General features: G+C 47.6%; 1 pseudogene; it reads right to left on the minus strand.

The window, feature by feature from the left end:
* Nucleotides 1-2,303: 2,303 nt before the first annotated feature.
* Nucleotides 2,304-3,365, minus strand: LOC148687479 (uncharacterized; annotated as a pseudogene).
* Nucleotides 3,366-8,712: the final 5,347 nt, after the last annotated feature.

An 8,712-nucleotide genomic window follows, 5' to 3' on the forward strand; every position in this document is an offset into this window, starting at 1 on the left:
TTAAGTTTTTCAGAACCGTGTCTATTTCCTCTGGGGTGATAGGACTATCCATGAATTCTTGTTCCTCGTCTGTTAAGTTAGGCATGGTCAGTCCTGCTAGGAATTTTTGGATTTCCTTCTCAGGTGGATTGCGGGAAGTGTATAGGTTGGAGTAGAATTCTGCAAATTCTGAGGTTATTTCTTTGGGGGAGAATGTTATGTTGCCGTCCTTTTTGGTGATGCAGTGTATTTTTGTTTTGAGTGTTCGTTTCCTGCATCTATTTGCTAGTAGTCTGGAGTTTTTCCCTCCGTATTCATAGAAGCGTTGTTTAGAGTATAGAATACTGATCATTGTTTTGTTAATTTCTAGGGAGTCCATTTCTCTTCTTTTTTGTTCTATGAGTTTAAGGAGTTTTTTGGATCCTGTTTGTTTGTAGCGTGATGTGAGGGTGGTAATGTCTTGTTCCATTTTACTAATCTTTGTGGAGGTTTGTTTTTTGAGGAATGCTTTCTCTTTTATGCATGCTCCTCTGGTGACCGCTTTCATTGCGTCCCATAGGAGGGGGGTCGTTGTGTTGTCTACATCATTTTCTTTGAAATAGTTTTGAAGGGTCTTTGTGAGGTTTTCTCTAATTTGTTTGTTTGTGGTTAGGATGGGGCTGAAGGACCATGATGGAGTACTATGTGTTCTCTCTCCTATTTTAATGGTGACCTCTACTGGGGCGTGGTCTGTTATTTTAATGTTGCCTACGTTTGATGATTCCACCAGGGGGATCAGACTCTGTGTGAGTAGAATGCTGTCCAATCTGGACGTTGTGCCGTGACGTCCAGATTGGAATGTGTGGGTGGTGTCTCCCGGGTTTAGCTCACTCCAAATGTCGTAGAGGCCTCTGTTTTTTAATAGTTTTAGTAACTTGTAAGGGTCCCTCATTATTGGGGGTTTCCCACGGAGGAAGGTTGCCCATGGGGTTGTAGGTTGAGTGTTTTTCAGGGATATGCCTTTTATATTTAGGTTGAGGTCACCTCCTAGGATAGCTTCCCCTTCCAAGAAGGAGAGGAACTTGTTCAGTGTCTTCTGGAAGAATTCTAGTTGTTTCGAGTTTGGGGCATATATAGAGCCAATTGTCAGTTTAATTTTGCCATCTAGTGTTCCTTTGATGAAGATGAATCTGCCTCTTTTGTCCTTTAGGACTGTTGTGGCTTTGAAGTTTAGGTCTCTATGAATTATTACAGCTACTCCGCGGGCCTTACCTGAGCCGTGTGCCACCCATTGTTGGCTGAAGCGGGGGTCGCTCAGCAGTCTGTTCCCTTTGGGGGGGTTATGTATTTCTTGTAGGAAGGTGATGTGTGGTTTCATGGTGTTTATGTATGAGGTGATGCGTTTTCTTTTGATGGGGTTTCCCAGCCCCCTTACATTTAATGTAATTGCTTTTAAGCTATCCATCATGTTTATCTATTATATAGGGCGATTCCTTGCCAACCCATCCGGGTTGTCCTGTGTCTCTCACTTCATACTGTTTACTGAACCGTTGGGGTTGCGCTGACCTAGGGTGTGGTGGGTGGGGGGCTAGTGGGGTTAGATTTAGATTTGGGTTAAAGAGTAGGGGGTAGGTTGAGGAGATTTTCCTATATGTGGTTTTATAGGTGTTCGTTCGGGGTATTTTGGGCCGTCCGGCCTTTGGCCAGTTGGCCCTGGGTCTCGGCTGGCGTGAAGGGCCATGTTCAGAGACAGGCCTTCCCCCTTGTCGTTTACGACGGGGGGTGGTCAGCGAGACTGTGTAAAGCATCCTTGTGACGTGCATGTCGGGTGTAAGATTTAGGAACAATGTTGCTAATGTTAATAGCAACATCGTTGTTATGTTGGGGTGTGGGTGTGGGTGTGGGTACGCTCTGGTGCCACCGTTGTGCTGGTTATGTGTCATCTTTTAGCCTGATTGTGAGTTGTGTTATGAATGTTACAGTTGTTGTTTTTCCTTAGTGTGGATTGGGGGGGGTGTTAGGGGTGTGGGTTGTGGTTGAGGTTGTTTGGACTGGTGTTGGAGTGGCAGTTTCCATAAGGGTGTGGGGCTGGGGGGGTGGAGTAGCCGGTGTTAGCTATGTTTATGGCCTTATGGGGGTGAGGAGGAGGGGAGGGGGGGAATCACCAGTCCTTCAGTTTGGGATGTTTTCCGGTTGCTTCACTTAGTTGTGGTTGTTGTTGTAGTATGGTCGTTCCTCTGTGTCGTGTCGGTTTCGTTGACCCTGCTTCTTGTGTCGTATTCTCGGCCGGATGGTTCTGTGCGTGATGGTGTTTGGTTGTGCTGGCGTGCGTTGTATTGGCGTGCGTTGTGTTGCCTTTGCATCTTCTTCTTTTTCTTCCTTCCGTTCTGTACTTTCGTCCAGTCATTTGCTGTTGTTTCGTTGTCTTGGTCTTGGCTGTCGCTTGGTGGGTCATCTTGTAGCCATTCCGGTGGGGTGTTGAGTCCGAGGTTCTTCAGTAGTTGTTGGGCTTCAGTTTTGGTAGTAGCTGTGTACTGTGTTGTCTTGTTTGTTACAATGAGGCGGAAGGGGAAGCCCCATCGGTATCTGATCTCTGCTTCTTGGAGACTTCGGGTGCATGGGCGTAGCATTTTTCTCCGATTCAGGGTGTCCTGGGACAGGTCTTGTAAGGCCAATATGTGGTTGTTTTTGTATTGGAGGTTAGTTGAGGTTTTGAGGTAATTCCATATCTCCTCCTTCTTTTTGTAACGTGCGAAGCGCACAATGATGTCCCTTGGGGGGGCGTCAGGTTGCGGCATGGGTTTTAGGGCTCTGTGGGCCCTCTCCAGGTCGTTTGCCTCGAGTTGTAAATTTGGGATAGTGTCCTTCAACCAGTTAACAATTAGGTCTGTTGGACCTCTTTCCTCTGCTCTCTCGGGGAAGTTGCGGAAGCGGATATTGCAGCGTCTACTGCGATCTTCAAGGTCCGCTTGTTTGATTCTCATTTCTTCGTTTTCTGTCTCCAGTTCAGTCAATTTCTTTTTCAAGTGTGTGTTTTCCTCCTGGTGTTGCTCAATTATTTTTTCCTGTATTTGGTTTTTGTTCTCTAGAGCTACCATTTTGGAGGTTAGTTCGTCGATAAGTGCCCGTAGGGGGGCTACTGTATCCTCCAGTTGTTTTGCTAACTGTTTTGTTAGTTTTTTTGTTATTCTCTCGGTTAGTTTTGCTTCCATTTCCCTCAGCTCTGGATTTGTTGTTGGGTGGTCGTCACCTTGCGGGGGTATTATGGTTTCAGTGCTGTTCGCCATTTCCCTGGCTGGTGTTGTCACGTTCTCCCTGGTGGTTTTGATTCGAGGTCTGCTTGGTGACCTCTTGGGGTATGGTGAGTTGTGGTTAGAGGTTGTGGTGTTGGTGGTTCCTGATTGCTGCTGGGCTGCTGGTTTGATCAGGCGTTATTGGTTGGTGGCTGTTCAGAGCGTCTGGATTAGGCGGTCATTTGTGTCTTGTCTGGGTTGTGATTAATAGATTTAAGGCTGGTAGGGTAATGTTTTAGGGCAAAGTTAGGCGGAGTAGTATAGCGGTCAGGGGTGGGAGGGGTGAGGGAGGAAGGGGTTTAGGAGCGGGGGGAAGGGGGAGGGGGGAGATTGGAGAGTAGCTAGGAGGTGGAGGGGAGGGGGGATAAGGGGTGAGAAGGAGGGAGGAGGAGGGAGGAGGAAAGAGGGGATGAAGAGGAGGAAGGGGGAGAGAGGAAGGAGGTAGAGTAGTCGTATTGATAATATATTGTGTTGGTGGTTTTTGGTTTGGTATGAGGTAAGGGTTTGCAGGGGGGTTGTTACTGAAGGGGGGTGGGGAGGTATGGGTGTGTCAATTTAGGGGTTGAGGGGGGAGGGAGTGGGAAACAAACGAACTTAAAATGGGGTATAAGTTGAGGAGCTGGGGCTGGGGTGGAGAACAGTGTATTTAAAGGTATGTGGAGGGGGTAGGGGTAATAGCCGTAAATCAAGTGAGGGGGGGGTTTCAGCGGCAGTGGTCCCCTTTTAAAAAGTAAGATGGTAGGGGTAGGTGTGGGGTGGTTTTAAACAATTAAATAAAATAAAATGGTCAAACCTGCATGGGGGGGTGAGGAGTGGGGTGGGTGGGTGTGCTGGGGAGGAGATGGATAAAGGGGGAGGGTTGGGTATTTGTATCGAAGGGGGGGGGTCTATGTGTTAAAGTGGGGGATGAAGTGATAATAGTGGTGTAAAGGTGTTGCTGTGGGGAGGGGGGGAGAACCAAGGGGGGTTAGAGAGGTGAAAATAGAAGGGTAAGGGTGAATATGGGGGCAGAAGTAACAGTAGTAAAAATAATAGGACAGGTACGGTAGCAAAAAATTAGCGAAAAAATAGTGGGGAAAAATATATTTTAAAAAGAGGGGAAAAAATATTTTTATAAAAATGAGAAGGAAAAACAAAACAAAAAAGAAAAAAAGGCGAAGTTGTGGGCAGTGAATGGCTGTATTAGCAGCGCTCCCCTTAAAGAGGAAGACGTTTAAAAGAGGAAAAATTTAAAGTTAAAAAGGAAGAAAGGAAGGAGGGTAATATATATATATATATATATATATATATATATATATATATATATATTCCTCCTTTAAAAAAAAAGGAAAAAAGGGATGTATAATGGTGAAAAAATATATCTTAAAAAGAGGGAAAATATGTTTTAAAGAAGGAAAAAGAATTCTATTTGTTGAAAGGGAAAAGAAAAAAAAGGGAAAAAAATAGTATATATATATATATATATATATATATATATATATATATATATATATATATATATATATATATATATACTTTAAAAATGTTAAAAGAGGTCTTTTTCAGTGGGCCTCCGGCCTGCTTCTGGCTCACTGGTTTAAGGTGAAGTGGGCTCAGGCTGGGCCTAGGCTCGGCCGCGTGTTTGCTCGCGGCCTTGGTTGCGACCTTCCCCTTATCCCTCTGCACCCCGCTTTCGCACCTGGACCTCCCGACCCCCGAGTCCTTGGGGGTGGCTACAGCGGCGGTGGCGGTGCAGGAGTGGCGGGGTCGGGTCTGTCCTCCTGTTCGGGGGTTTTTTCTTTCCCCTCTTCTCCCTCGCTGGGATGGCGGCGGCAGCTGTTACGAGGCGGGCCCTCTCCGGATCGTCGCGGGGTGAGCGGTCTTGGCTGGGCTTTGGAGCTCCGGCAGGCCGTCGGTCCGGCGGTGTCGGCTTCGGTCCGGTAGACCCGCAGGGGGCCTCAGCGGCTCCCCGCCTGGTCCGCCGGACGCCTCCGACCCCCGCGCGGCTGCCGCGATGCGGAGGGTGGTCCCGGGCTTCGAGGCCCCGGTCTTCTGCCGGGCCGCCGGCTGGGCGCCCTCGTCTCTAGCCCGGTGAGGTCGTCGGGGGGCTTCTAGCGGCTCCCCGGTTGGTCCACTGGGCTCTCCCGGCGCCCGCACCACGGCGGCAGCAGTTTCGGCGGCTCCGGTGGTCCGGGGGCTGGTCAGATGGCGCGGACACGTTGCTCGCTCTCAGGAGCTTCGTGAAGCCGTGCCGCACGCCATCTTGCCTCCTGGAAGTCCCCCTCCTGCTGCCATTTTGTTATCTAAATGTAATTTTGCTGTCTGCTGGCTCTCAGCCAGCAGCACATGAGTTCAGTCTCCATATGAGATGAACTCACACTTTCAGGGATCAAATCATGTACTGACATGTGAATAAACATTTTGTTGCTTTACTCAGAAAGACTCATGTGTCTTTATTCTTTTAAGAGGGATTAAAGGGGACCAGGGCCGTCTCAAGCATGTCGGGCGCCCTGGCGCCATGGTGCGGAGATCGCTCCGGCACCCTCGCCCTGGTGGGCGGGTGCAGCGTGCAGCTTAGCCTACCCCTAGAGCCGGCCCTGAAGGGGACACCAGGAATAAATGTAATTATGAGATTCAAATGAATCCTTTTCTACTATCCTTAACATTCCTACAATTTTAATCTCCCTCATTCCCTCCCCCTTACATACCATCCTCCATCCTAGCACTAGGCAGATGGAAAGGTAGCCCTTCTAGGAGAAGGAAACTCTGATCCTAAACTTTTGATGCCTTGCAAGATAGGTTTAGGGAGAGAAAAAAATGGCTAGGGAATAAATCCTACACAAATCCAATCATTACTCATCGTTCTTGGTTTCCAGCCTCTTGATTATCTTGGTCACTCTTCTCTACAATTTCATCTATCCAATTACTGGTCCAGGATTTGAACAGCCTTCACTGAGATGAGATGATGGAGAGATGGAGCTAGGTGCCATTAGCATATCACAGACACCTCAGCCCCAATTTTGAGGGTTCAGCAACCTTATATGTAGGTTAGAAAGCATGGGGGGGCATTACTGAATCCTGTGACACCCCAAAGCATAACTACTCCTATCCCACAGAATCAGTCTCGAAGGACACACAGTTGACACCACAGCCAGCACTGTTTCAAGCACCTTGCCCAAGATGGGGATATTTGCCACACACTTCTGTGTTCAGGTATGGCCTCTTGAGGAGGCGGTACATCACTGCCTCCTTTGAGATGGCAGGCACTATCCCCTCCTGCAAGAAATCATGTACCATTCTCTGGAACAATGCAGTCAGTTCCCAACCACCCTCTCCCTAACTGTTACAAGCTAAGAAGGGCAGACTGCTTCACACTATGGACTTTGCCAGATATCTTGTCTGTAGCACCAAACTTATTGTTTATTCTTTTATTTTGGAGGGAAATGGCAACGGACCTTCCACACCACCAGACGCTATTGCTTCAAGGGTGATTGTGCCTTATTTTGTCCATACTAGTGAAGGGGTGTGTTGGGATTGAAACAAGTTCTGTGGCTGTAGTCACAACCTTTTCATTTCCCCTGCTTTTCCTACCCATAAATGTCAGAATTACATGTCTTCACTCATGGTACTGATAGTTCTTTAATGGGTTTCCAAAACCAACTCGTCCAACATGTTGTTAAACCACACACCCCAGTCACTAAACACAGAACATTGCATTTCTGCATCACTGAAACATTGCAGAGTCTTTCCAGTTCATTCACAAATGTCATGTGTTTTGTTTTGTTTTCCAATAGGAGAAAAGAATAGGTTGGTGGCCTTAATATTACGAGATAATGATGAAACAATAATATCATGTGGAGATGACAGTTCTCTACCGATCGTGATTGTGCTTTGGGGTGGCACCTGAACAGACACACATCTTCAGGGCAACAAAAGTCCTTTACATAATCAGAATAATTGTTCATAAGCTCATTGTTAAGTTTTGAAAAGAGCCAGGCCACGTGATTCATTTAAACCATTTTGTTGTACACTGAAGTTGAAAATACAGGGGACATTTAAAATGGTTCGAGAGAACACATGGTACCGTCAGTGGAGAATATATTTTCCTAAAGAATGTGTTGCCCTTTCTATCCTGAAAGGCATAATTCTTCATTTGAGGAAGGATGTATTTCCTGAAATGTTCCTGATGAAATCACATTTGGCAATCCTAGCCAAGTACTGAGAGAATTGAAAAGGGACAGTTTCAAAGCAAGGTAGCTGCTAAACATTATGGGTTAGGAAGAAAGGGAAATCAAGCAAGTGAGGGCTAGGAACAGATGGATCTGTCACTTTTGGTCCTCTTAGTTTTTCATGCTTTCAGTCTTAAATTTGCAGTAAATTTGTGATTTTTAAGAAAAATCCTCATGAAAATTCACGAGCATTTTTGGATGCATTTCTCCTAATAAACACATTCCTGTGTGGTTTTGACTTTATGCGAGGAATTTTCCCCAACATAATGCATTTTTGTATGTTATATTCACTAAGATATTCACTTGTATGCACACTTCTTCCAGTATATGCATTTTTGTGAACATTTTGGCTGGAAAACAGCATAGCAAAATTCAGGCAAGTGCGAATTTCAAAGGATGGTTGTGTTTCGGTTCTCACGTTGTTTTGGAAAGTGCAAATTTTGATAGTTTGATAGTTTTTGATAGTCACTAGGGGAGGCCATTAAATGAAATGTGTCTTGAGGTTGTGTGGAACACAGCCTGAAAATGACTCAGGGGCAAATGCGTGGGATGTTAGCACCCAAAATTCACATGTTAATGTTTGAAAGTGCTGTAGAACCCTGTGATGTCATATGCCCAAGGCAGTTATTTCAGTTGGTTCAGTTATTAACATCAGCAGCAGGTATGTTGTTTTGTGCAGCTATCTGCCTCAGAGTCAGAGTATAAGTCGGTCTGCAAATGTTAGTTACCGTGTTTCTCCTAAAATAAGACGTGCCTCTAAAATAAGCCATGGCACGATCTTTTAAAGGCAAAAATATATAAGACATCCCCCCAAAATAAGACATGTTGGGGGTACCGGTACCTACCCGACCCAGCGGGAGCCGGCAAACGCAGCAGCGCGCGCCAAGCCCCAGCCCAGCGGGAGCCCCAGCACAGAGACGCGCCGAGCTCCGACTGAACGGGCCCCAGGACCCGGCAGCGGGCGGCAGACGAAGCCGCAGGACCCGGCAGGAGCCGGCAGCAGCCCCAGCCGCGCCGCCCGAAGCCCAGGGACCCGGCAGCGGGCTCAGCGGGCAGCGCGCGAAGTGGCAGTAGCCGGCAGGAGCCGGCAGCAGCCCCAGCCATGGTGCGCCGCACCACCCGAAGCCCAGGGACTCGGCAGCGGGCTCAGCGGGCGGCGCGCGAAGTGGCAGTAGCCGGCAGGAGCCGGCAGCAGCCCCAGCCACGACGCGCCACACCGCCCGAAGCCCAGGGACTCGGCAGCGGGCTCAGCG

Source organism: Zootoca vivipara, chromosome 1, assembly GCF_965207765.1.
Source record: "Zootoca vivipara chromosome 1, rZooViv2.hap1.1, whole genome shotgun sequence".
Taxonomy (NCBI): Eukaryota; Metazoa; Chordata; class Lepidosauria; order Squamata; family Lacertidae; genus Zootoca; species Zootoca vivipara.